A 12,500-nucleotide genomic window follows, 5' to 3' on the forward strand; every position below is an offset into this window, starting at 1 on the left:
TTTGGGCCGTTTTGGCCAGTTTTTGGCCTGTTCTTGCGTCGCGCGGTGACTGTCGTGAGCGGAGCAAAATGTCAGCCATCTCAGCACCCTGGAACCCCCCGGGTGGCACAGGGCTGGATGGGGCTTTCGTATAGCAGGGACGGTGCTGCCTCTCGCTTCGCTCGCTGTTCGCCGCTCGCCGCTCGCTCGCGCAGCCAAAAATGGCCAGTTTTGGCCCGTTTTGGCCAGTTTTTGGCCTGTTTTTGCGTTGCGCGGTGACCATCTTGAGCGGAGCAAAATGTCAGCCATCTCAGCACCCTGGAACCCCCCGGGTGGCACAGGGCTGGATGGGGCTTTCGTATAGCAGGGACGGTGATGCCTCTCGCTTCGCTCGCTGTCCGCCGCTCGCTGCTCGCTCGCGCAGCCAAAAATGGCCAGTTTTGGCCCGTTTTTGGGCCGTTTTGGCCTGTTTTTGGGCTGTTCTTGCGTCGCGCGGTGACCGTCGTGAGCGGAGCAAAATGTCAGCCATCTCAGCACCCTGGAACCCCCCGGGTTGTCACGACCTTAGCTGGAATTGCCTAAGGCGTGAGGCACCTTTGCGGCCAAAGACGCGAACTTAGCTTGCGTTGCCTAAGTCGCGGGTCACCCTCGTTGCAAAGACGCGAACTTAGCTTGCGTTGCCTAAGTCGCGCTTTGCCCTTGCGATCTTGCTCCGCAAGGATCAGCCACTTTGTAACCTCTCGCAGGTCCCGAAGGACCTGTAAAAGAGAAAGAAAGTTAGATCGAAAGAACGAGCAACGGACAAGTCCCGAAGTCTCGCGAAAAGGGAAGCTTTACAAGCAAATCGTCGAACACCTTGTGTGCACAAGAGAAAAGAGGGAGAGGGAGAAAAACAAGGCTTTCAAGGATGAACGAACAGCTGCAAGCCCACAAACAGCCGCTCACCTGGTCCCGGACGCAACACCAAGTTCCCGTAAAGGTCACGTGCGAACTTGCGAAAGAGTGTTCAACGCCCGGTATATAACCGAAGCCCCATCCAGCCATGTGCCACCCGGGGGGTTCCTGGGGTCTGAGCTGGCTGACATTTTGGTGAGCGGAGGCAGCACTCCGCTCACCTCCCGCGGCACGCGAAAACGGAGCCGTTTTGGGCTGTTTTGGGGCTGTTTTGCTCGGTTTGGTGAACGGTCGCTTTGCAACGCTGCAGCTTGTTCGAACTTACATATTTACAAGCAAAATGACCCAAAACCATAAGAAAACATGCTGTCAAGCAGCTGTACATGCGGGTGTGAGCGACGAACGGTTCGTTGAACGGAGTTGTTGCGGGTGCGCGACGACCGTTCGTGACATTCTCCCCCACTTAAACTGTCGACGCCCTCGTCGACGCTTGTTGGTAGTTGTTGACGACTTCTTCTTCATGTCGCAGGGCATCTTCAGGCTCCCAACTGGCTTCAGTTCGGGGAAGCTTTCGCCACTTCACCAAGTACTCTGTCCGCTCCGCTCCGTTGGGTAGCTTTATCTTGCGATCCGCCAGAATGGTTTCCACTCGCTTCTCGTAGGAGGCTGTGATGGGAGGTAGCCGAGTTGGAATACTTCGAGAAGCATCTTGCGGATCCGAATGGTAGGCCTTCAGGTTGCTGGCGTGAAGAACGTTGTGAATTTTGAACCACGCCGGCAGCTGCAACTTGTAAGAAACATTGCCTACTCTGCTGATAATTGGGAAGGGCCCTTCATACTTACGCACCAATCCTTTGTGGACTCTTTTCCTGAAGAATTGGAGTGATGCTGGTTGGAGCTTTACCAACACCAAATCGCCAACTTTGAACTCTTGTGGTCGCCTTCCCAAGTCTGCCCACTTCTTCATCCGTTTTGCCGCCTTCTCCAAGTAAGCCCGCGCAATATCGGCGTTTCGATGCCACTCCTTTGCGAAATGGTAGGCTGATGGACTACTCCCAGTATAACCAATTGCCATAGTGTGCGGAGTTGACGGTTGTTGTCCTGTGATAATTTCGAAGGGGCTCTTGTTGGATGCAGAGCTCCGCTGCAAGTTGTAGGAGAATTGGGCGATGTCCAACAGCTTCACCCAATCTCGTTGATTGGCACTCACGTAGTGCCGGAGATACTGCTCTAAGAGCGAATTTATTCTTTCAGTTTGACCATCCGTCTGGGGGTGGAGGCTTGTAGAGAAGTATAACTTTGACCCCAACAATTTGAATAGCTCGGTCCAGAATCGTCCCAGGAACCGAGCGTCTCGATCACTAACAATATTGTGTGGGACTCCCCAATACTTCACTACACCCTTCATCATCAGTCTGGCCGCCTCTTCAGCTGAACAGTGTAGGGGAGCAGCAATGAAAGTTGCATACTTTGAAAACCGATCGACCACCACAAGTATCGATCCAAGTCCCCCTACAGGCGGCAAGCTAGATATGAAGTCTAAGGAAATGCTCTCCCATGGCCTTTCTGGTACAGGCAACGGCTCCAAAAGTCCCACCGGCTTCCGTTGCTCCACCTTGTCTTGTTGGCAAGTAAGGCATGTTCGAACATACTCCTCCACATCAATCCCCATCTTTGGCCAGTAGAAGGCCCTCTCCACGAGAGCCAATGTTCTGTGAATGCCGGGATGTCCAGCCCAAAGGGAATCGTGACACTCTTTCAAGAGTTCACGCCTCAAATTGTCCACTCGGGGAACATAAACTCTATTCCCTTTTGTGTAAACAAGTCCCTCCTGGACCCAAAATCGTCGTGCCTTGCCTTCTTTGATGAGCTGCATCAGGATAACTGCCTGGGGATCACTATACAGTCCATCTCTGATTCGAGAAAGGAAGTTGGAATGTAACTGACTTGTTTGGCCTCTGCCCTCCAGTTGTGCAGCATTCACGCACTCCACCTTTCGACTCAGCGCATCGGCCACGACATTCGCCTTCCCGGGCTTGTATTCCATTGCCATATCAAATTCAGCCAGGAAGTCCTGCCACCGTGCTTGCTTTAGGGAGAGCTTCTTCTGAGTTTGGAAATAACTCAGGGCAATGTTGTCTGTCCTCAGCACAAATCGCGACCCGAGGAGGTAGTGTCGCCAAACTCGTAGGCAGTGGATCACCGCTGTCATCTCCTTCTCATGCACTGGATACCGCCTCTCGGTCTCGTTGAGTTTGCGGCTCTCGTAGGCCACCGGATGACCTTCTTGCATGAGTACTCCACCAATAGCAAAGTCTGAAGCATCGGTATGGACTTCAAAGGGCTCTCCATAGTTTGGCAATTTGAGCACTGGTTCCTCCAGAACAGCAGCCTTCAGATCTTGGAATGCTATCTCACATTTGTCAGACCACTTCCAAGGCTGCTCCTTCTTCAGCAACTCCGTCAGTGGGGTTGCCCGCTTCGAATATCCTGAAATGAAGCGTCGATAGTAGTTGACGAATCCAAGGAAGGATCTCAACTCTGGCACCTTCTTTGGAGTTCGCCATTCCGCAACTGCTTGCACCTTCGACTTGTCCATCCGAATGGAGCCATCACCGATTCGATGCCCTAAGAATAGGATCTCAGTTTGAGCAAAGTAGCATTTCTCCCTTTTTACGAACAAAGTGTTCTCCCTGAGAACCTTGAAAATCGTCCGAAGGTGCTTGACGTGCTCCTCGAGCGTTTGGCTGTAGACGACGATATCGTCCAAGTAGACGACCACGAACTTATCCAAATACTCCTTGAATAGTTGGTTCATGAGAGTACAGAATGTGGCCGGAGCGTTGGTTAAGCCGAAAGGCATCACCAAGAACTCAAACGCTCCATACCTGGTCACACAGGTAGTCTTCGCTTCGTCGCCTTCAGCAATGCGCACCTGCCAATACCCCGACCGAAGGTCGAGTTTTGAGAAATACTTGGCCTTGCCCAGTTGGTCGAACAAGTCCGCGATGAGCGGGATGGGATACTTGTTCTTCACCGTTACTTTGTTGAGGGCTCGATAGTCGACGCATAATCGGAGGCTCCCATCTTGTTTCTTCTGGAAGAGAACTGGAGCTCCGAAATGTAACGGACAAACTTCTAAACAAGATGTTGGATGTAATGCTTATGTCTGTCCGTTGTCTTTTGGCATGTTCATGCCTTGTACAGAATGTAAAGGGGCGGCCGAAGGCTTAATAGTCCCATTTTAGTTGGGTTGGTGGCCTCTTTAGGCTTGTAAATAAAGGTTGTGTCATGTGGACACGTTCGAGAGCTTTTCGGTCTGTAATGGACCATTTTACCCTTTGTTGTGCCACTATTCAGAGCTTGTAAAGTCTGTTTGTAATTTGCATTGTCTATGAAGTGTTTTTCGGACATGTTTGCTTGTGGATCCCGATTGAGGCGTTCTCTTCAACCCGTTCTCTCTTTTGTTGGTCCTAAGGGACAATGGGAGGCTTCGGGGAGGCTGACCTTTGCGGACGGACGCGCGAGGGTGCCGCACGCCTTAGGCAAAACCAGCTAAGGTCGTGACAGTGTGGTATCAGAGCGGGACAAGCACTCATAGAAACACTTGACATGCAAACGTGGGGGACCTAGCGGGGCTGCGTTGAGGGCAGTCAGCACACGCGCGACCGTTTGAGGGAAAACGGGCATGGAGATGTAGGGAAAAGAGTTGCTCAGAGGAGCGGGCATCTGAGATTGGCATTCAGAGGAATGGCCAACCCTTCGCGCAAGAGGCACCACGAGAACAGGCAAGCTTGGAAGAATTTGGAGCGCACAAAGGTTGGGATGGCTGAGTTTGAGCTACGGCTCAACGTTGACAACTTTACTTGATGGTGCTCAAGGCAAGCGAGGCGCTTGGCAAAGGACGAGACCATGCAAAGTGGAATGAGTTGCTCAGCGACCGAAAGAGTTGTGCAAAGCTCACAGAGGTGAGGGGAATTGCTAACTCGAAGAATTCGGTACTCATGCATGGGCTTGTATGCGGACGATGGATTGTTCGTGGCCATCCCAAGGCGGTCGAGACTCGGCGCCATGGAGCATTGAAACTTTCTCTTCGACATGCGAAGGATACGTCCGGAGGAGGCTGAAGTGTGCAACGAGTTCAGCATGTTGCTAGGCCTTGAGGGGTGCAGCGGTGGCTGTATTGACGTGGAGGCGCAATCTAGCAAGTGCGTTTGCAAGAGGCAGAACAATGCACAGTTTGTTCAGCAGATCGGAGTAGTCCAAGGGGATGGTGGTCTCCGAAACGAAGAGAGATGTTGCTCCAACGGGACAGTTATCCAGGAGGGATAAGTCTCAGCTCTCCAGAGGGAGAATCATGTGAGACGGACTTCACATGTTGAGGAGGAGTACCTCACAAACAACAACTCCACGAAGCTCGATGGACTGAGCAAGCGGCGAGGAGTCGTCGCATGATCTCGCTTGAGAGAATGCATTGGTGGATGCATTGCGAGATCAAGTGGGGGAGCGACCCAAAGCAACTCAAATGGAGGCACACTTGGAGTCGATATGGAGATCGGACTCAAGGGAGGGCTGACCCGTGGAATGGTGGGCGCGAGGGCCACCATCGACTCAATGCAGAAACGAGGAGCGGAGCAACTTGGGTGTAACTTGGCGAAGTACCCAAACCGCATGAAGGGAGCCAGCATAGAAGTTGGAACATGGAGCAGAGGCACAGCGCTTTCCCTAGACAGAGGTCAAGGACATGAACTCTTGCAGAGGCAGGAGTAGAATCATGCTGTTCCCTGGGTCCTTCATTCTGACAGAGCGGACTCATCTTGCATGGTGCCAAAGACGAAGGGAGCTTCGGGGCACATGCACCTTATCTCGGAGGAGCATTCGATGGAGGAACTAAGGCGACTCAATTTGCGGAGGCGAAGTTGGGTACAGAAGGCCTTAGCACGGGGCAAGAGGACGCAGAGGCGGGTACTCTTGAAGAATATGCCACAGTGTTGCCATTCGAGTTGCTATGAAGGAAGCGGTGCGCAGTGGAGATTGTGCTGGTAGGGGCAGAGGCCCAGGATCCAGACAATGGTGCACAAATTACATTGAGCTACTGGGCGACGGACTGTCCTAGAGCGGTGCTTCATCTAGGTGTGACCCAAGAGTGGGTGGATGAAGGTCGATTGCCAAAGGAGCGAACAAAATCGAAGGTGGAGGAGACCCTGCGATGTATTGGCAGAGGCCACACATGGAGGGTTCACAATTCGAGTTTATTCCACAAGGATCAGAATGCAATGGAGATGTCACCAGGAGGCGACATGGTGCAGCGGATCGTGGTGGAACAGTTCGTGGCAATGCGACACACACGACATAGTCCCGTGAGGGATGAGATCATATGGAGGTATGATCGGGAGCTACTGGGAGCTCCGCTTTGGTGAACAACACGACGGCAAGAAGGGCTATGGATTCAAGGAGTGAAGGCCATGGTACCGCAGAGGCGGGTCTTCCGGGCGTGCACCGAATTTTGCATCGGATGAAAACCTTGGTCATCAGCATATGGAGGCTGGGTTCCACCAAGGGAAGAGTTCGAAGGCAAGTACCAGTGAGTTCCATGGGAGGGACTTGATCATACAGAGGTATGATCGAAGCAGCTAGAGAGTTGGACTGCTCCAGAGCTCATATTCGCTTAAGGGAGCCCGACAAGTCAGAGGACAAGGTCGAGTAAGCGAACGTTGCTACCAAGGAAGCTAAGGAGAACAGAATCGGTGCAAACTCTACAACGTGATGGCAGAGGCCATGGATGAGAGTTGCAGTCTGTCTTTCCATCGACCAAACGGACTGCTTGGAGAACACAGAGGTGTTGAAGCAGGGGGTCGAAAGGGGCGAGGAAGCGACGATGAGTCCAGAGGGACTTAGCTACCCAAAATCAAGCATCAGTTAGAATGGAGGTGGACTCAGAGGAGTGCCACGGAGACATCTCTACTGATTGTGAAGGAAAGGGATACAGAGGCGAAGCGACGGATAGTAGGGCCATGGGCATGGCAGCGCCATGGTACCGCAGAGGCGGGACTTCCGTGCAAGTCATTGATCCCTTGCTCTCACGGAGGGAGAGCGCTTGGTCGTGAAAGGGGCCGAGGAGGTGGAGCATGCAGAGGCAATCTCCAAGTACCGAGACAAGGCTGAAGGGCAGAGGCCAAGAAACTTCGTAAGACCGGTGTCAACAAGTTTCTCATCAAGATAGCCGTAAGTGAAGGACTTCGGGTCATGCAAGAGTGCACGACCAAGGAACGAAGCAGGCAGTACGTGGTGCTGTACCTTTGCTACTCAGTGGAGTAGGCGGCAGGGTTGATGGAGAAGACGGTACAATCCCAGAGGCGACCTCATCTATCAGAGAATTACTCCAAGTTGGGGTGAAAACTTCCTGCATTCCAGAAGTTCAATGGCATTGAGAAGGTGAATCACAGTAGCTAACTCAACGCAAGGAGTGCAAACACTTCAAGTGCTTCAGAAGTGTGAGCAAAGAGCAGGCGAAGGCCAGTAACCAGCTCGATGCATGAAGTACAACCTCGAGGAGGCGGGCGAAGTCAAGTAACCTTTGCCTTCTCAACTCTTAAGAGAATGGGCGAAACCGAGTACCCCAGTTCTCTTATCTATCCAGCAGAGGAGCTCTGCACAAGTTCAAAGACCCTTCGAAGATAATGGAAGACAATAGTTGTCAAAATCCTCACCAACGGTGATCAGTGCTACTGAGAGTAGATTGTCCGCTTCATTTCCCAACGAAATGCCAATCGAAAGCGGAAGTGATGCGAACCTACTTGGATGTGACAACTAACTGAAAGAAGAGTCAATGAGTAGATTTTGTGGAGGAAGGACCCAAAACTTCAGAAGTTTGCGAGGCGATGCTCGTTAAAGCTCCAACAAGCATCCACCCAGTTCAAGCAGCATGTGAAAATTTTGAGAAACTGGCGCAGTAAGAATGGTCTTTTCCTTCATTTGGTGGATCCGCAGGAATCAACGAGGATCAATACAACTCAGCCAACCCCACACCAGAGTCAGAGTCATTGGCGAGTTGAAGCAGCATGGCGGATCAAAGGTTCGACTACTCAGAAACAGCAGCGGAGAGCAGCTGGGAGCCAGGAGGCGCATTGCAGCTGGAGCGGAAGATTGAAGACTCAGCAAAGGCGAAGAGTTGCAGTGTTCACAAAGGCTTCGACGAGGACGTCGAAGGGATAAGTGGGGGAGAATGTAACGGACAAACTTCTAAACAAGATGTTGGATGTAATGCTTATGTCTGTCCGTTGTCTTTTGGCATGTTCATGCCTTGTACAGAATGTAAAGGGGCGGCCGAAGGCTTAATAGTCCCATTTTAGTTGGGTTGGTGGCCTCTTTAGGCTTGTAAATAAAGGTTGTGTCATGTGGACACGTTCGAGAGCTTTTCGGTCTGTAATGGACCATTTTACCCTTTGTTGTGCCACTATTCAGAGCTTGTAAAGTCTGTTTGTAATTTGCATTGTCTATGAAGTGTTTTTCGGACATGTTTGCTTGTGGATCCCGATTGAGGCGTTCTCTTCAACCCGTTCTCTCTTTTGTTGGTCCTAAGGGACAATGGGAGGCTTCGGGGAGGCTGACCTTTGCGGACGGACGCGCGAGGGTGCCGCACGCCTTAGGCAAAACCAGCTAAGGTCGTGACAGAAAGGTGCTTTTGAGCTGCGGATGAGACCACCGCTTAGCAGTTCACCTAACTGCTTCCTGAGTTCGGCCAACTCTGGTGGAGGCATGCGGTAGGGTGGTCTTGCTGGAGGCTTCACTCCTGGCTCCAGCTCGATACTGTGATCCACGCCTCTGCGTGGAGGGAGAGTCTTCGGCAACTCGGGTGGCATAACATCTTTGAACTCTTTTAGGACATTCGCCACCACGGCAGGTTCTTGAATGGCCTCCTCGTTGAGTGGCTCTAGCTTCATAGCAGCCACGAATGTCAACTCGCCTTTTCGCACCCCTTTCTTCAATTGTAATGCCGAGATGTGTTGGGGCTCCTTGGTTCCTCTCCGAGAGACGGGAACCACGCAGGGATCATCGCCTCCCATCATACATAGGGAATTCAAGAATGGCATCGGCACCAACTTCGCCGCGTGCATAAACTCCATTCCAAGAATCACTTGGAAGTCGTCTAGTGGCACGGCCATCATGTTGGTGTTTCCGCTCCAAGTCCCGATTCTGATGGGAACTCCCTTCGCCAACCCGGAGATTCGCCTGGCCTCCGAGTTCACTGCTTTCATTCGGCTTGGGCTCTTCTCCAAGGTCAACCCAAGTCGCTGTGCTTCACGATCGGCTATGAAGTTGTGGGTAGCGCCCGTGTCCACCATTGCACGGGTTGTTTGGCCATTCAGCTTAATGTCCACATACATTAGCTCGCTGCTTCCTGCTTTTTGTGCCTTCGTCTTCATGTTCTCCCCCACTTGACCCCGCATAGCGTTCAACAGACGCATTGCTCCCATTCGGGGTCCTTGCGACTCCTCATCGTCGCTGCTGGATTCTGAACTGCTCGAACTAAGAGCAACAGCTTTGCCCTTGTCCGATCGGGGAGGGTGGATGGAAGCTGTCAAAGCGTTGAGTGCCTGCTTCTGTGGGCACTCCCTTACCATGTGCGGTCCTCCGCACAAGAAGCATCCTCCAGGTTTTGAGGCCTTGCCTTTCGGGTTCGGCCCTTTGTGGGAGCTCTTCTTCTTTTGTTCGCCCCCGAGCTCCTTCCCTCGAGAATGTTTTGGAGGGCGATTGCTTGAAGATTGTTTCCTTCTCGCTGGGTCTTCAGAGGAAACGAAGTCGGTGAGCCTTTCTGCAGCTGCAATTGCCCCGACCACGTCGGTAACATTCCTTCGATTCAGCTCCTGCTGAGCCCATGGTTTCAAACCATCAAGGAAGCTGAACAACTTGTCCTTCTCGGACATGTCCTGTATGTCCAGCATCAGTGCAGAAAACTGCTTTACATAGTCTCGGATGGTGGTACTTTGGCGGAGTTGTCTCAACTTCCTTCTTGCGACGAACTCTGTGTTCTCCGGTAGGAACTGAGTCCTCAACTCCCGCTTCAAGTCTTCCCATGTGTCGACTCGACACCGACCTTGTTGGATCTCCTCCCAACGAGTTCGCCACCAAAGTTTCGCATCTCCGTTCAGATACATTGTTGCTATTGAAACTTTGGTATCTTCAGAATCGGGCCTCGTAGCTCGGAAGTATTGCTCCATGTCGAACAGAAAGTTCTCGAGCTCCTTGGCATCTCTGGCCCCTCCGTATCCATGGGGCTCAGGTGCCCTCAAGTTTTGTGGCGGTGCAACGCGGGTGTTGCCTCCTCCCGCATTTAGCATTCTTGTGAGCATAGCCACCTTCGCCGTGAGTTCCGCCACAACGTCTTGCAAGTGCTGCACGGAGTCCTTGGTGTCATCGGACAGTCGGTCGACTAGGGCCTCGACCTTGTCGATCCTGGACTCCGCTTCCTCTTGCGAGCTCTCTACCCCAACAAGTCTTTGTTGGCCATGGTAGAGTTCCTCCATGCTCGCTTCCAGAACATCTAGGCGGGTTTCCCTGTCTTGCTTGATTCGCCACGATGCTTTGCCATGGCGAAGTTGCGAAGTTCGTTCGCTGTTCGATCGAAGAGCTTGCCCGCTCTGATACCACAATGTCACGACCTTAGCTGGAATTGCCTAAGGCGTGAGGCACCCTTGCGGCCGAAGACGCGAACTTAGCTTGCGTTGCCTAAGTCGCGGGTCACCCTCGTTGCAAAGACGCGAACTTAGCTTGCGTTGCCTAAGTCGCGCTTTGCCCTTGCGATCTTGCTCCGCAAGGATCAGCCACTTTGTAACCTCTCGCAGGTCCCGAAGGACCTGTAAAAGAGAAAGAAAGTTAGATCGAAAGAACGAGCAACGGACAAGTCCCGAAGTCTCGCGAAAAGGGAAGCTTTACAAGCAAATCGTCGAACACCTTGTGTGCACAAGAGAAAAGAGGGAGAGGGAGAAAAACAAGGCTTTCAAGGATGAACGAACAGCTGCAAGCCCACAAACAGCCGCTCACCTGGTCCCGGACGCAACACCAAGTTCCCGTAAAGGTCACGTGCGAACTTGCGAAAGAGTGTTCAACGCCCGGTATATAACCGAAGCCCCATCCAGCCATGTGCCACCCGGGGGGTTCCTGGGGTCTGAGCTGGCTGACATTTTGGTGAGCGGAGGCAGCACTCCGCTCACCTCCCGCGGCACGCGAAAACGGAGCCGTTTTGGGCTGTTTTGGGGCTGTTTTGCTCGGTTTGGTGAACGGTCGCTTTGCAACGCTGCAGCTTGTTCGAACTTACATATTTACAAGCAAAATGACCCAAAACCATAAGAAAACATGCTGTCAAGCAGCTGTACATGCGGGTGTGAGCGACGAACGGTTCGTTGAACGGAGTTGTTGCGGGTGCGCGACGACCGTTCGTGACAGGGTGGCACAGGGCTGGATGGGGCTTTCGTATAGCAGGGACGGTGCTGCCTCTCGCTTCGCTCGCTGTCCGCCGCTCGCTCGCGCAGCCAAAAATGGCCAGTTTTGTCCCGTTTTTGGGCCGTTTTGGCCTGTTTTTGGGCTGTTCTTGCGTCGCGCGGTGACCGTCGTGAGCGGAGCAAAATGTCAGCCATCTCAGCACCCTGGAACCCCCCGGGTGGCACAGGGCTGGATGGGGCTTTCGTATAGCAGGGACGGTGCTGCCTCTCGCTTCGCTCGCTGTCCGCCGCTCGCCGCTCGCTCGCGCAGCCAAAAATGGCCAGTTTTGGCCCGTTTTTGGGCCGTTTTGGCCAGTTTTTGGCCTGTTCTTGCGTCGCGCGGTGACCGTCGTGAGCGGAGCAAAATGTCAGCCATCTCAGCACCCTGGAACCCCCCGGGTGGCACAGGGCTGGATGGGGCTTTCGTATAGCAGGGACGGTGCTGCCTCTCGCTTCGCTCGCTGTTCGCCGCTCGCCGCTCGCTCGCGCAGCCAAAAATGGCCAGTTTTGGCCCGTTTTGGCCAGTTTTTGGCCTGTTTTTGCGTTGCGCGGTGACCATCTTGAGCGGAGCAAAATGTCAGCCATCTCAGCACCCTGGAACCCCCCGGGTGGCACAGGGCTGGATGGGGCTTTCGTATAGTAGGGACGGTGATGCCTCTCGCTTCGCTCGCTGTCCGCCGCTCGCTGCTCGCTCGCGCAGCCAAAAATGGCCAGTTTTGGCCCGTTTTTGGGCCGTTTTGGCCTGTTTTTGGGCTGTTCTTGCGTCGCGCGGTGACCGTCGTGAGCGGAGCAAAATGTCAGCCATCTCAGCACCCTGGAACCCCCCGGGTGGCACAGGGCTGGATGGGGCTTTCGTATAGCAGGGACGGTGCTGCCTCTCGCTTAGCTCGCTGTCCGCCGCTCGCCGCTCGCTCGCGCAGCCAAAAATGGCCAGTTTTGTCCCGTTTTTGGGCCGTTTTGGCCTGTTTTTGGGCTGTTCTTGCGTCGCGCGGTGACCGTCGTGAGCGGAGCAAAATGTCAGCCATCTCAGCACCCTGGAACCCCCCGGGTGGCACAGGGCTGGATGGGGCTTTCGTATAGCAGGGATGGTGCTGCCTCTCGCTTCGCTCGTTGTCCGCCGCTCGCCGCTCGCTCGCGCAGCCAAAA

Source organism: Musa acuminata, unplaced genomic scaffold (genome assembly GCF_036884655.1).
Source record: "Musa acuminata AAA Group cultivar baxijiao unplaced genomic scaffold, Cavendish_Baxijiao_AAA HiC_scaffold_1136, whole genome shotgun sequence".
Lineage (NCBI taxonomy): Eukaryota > Viridiplantae > Streptophyta > Magnoliopsida > Zingiberales > Musaceae > Musa > Musa acuminata.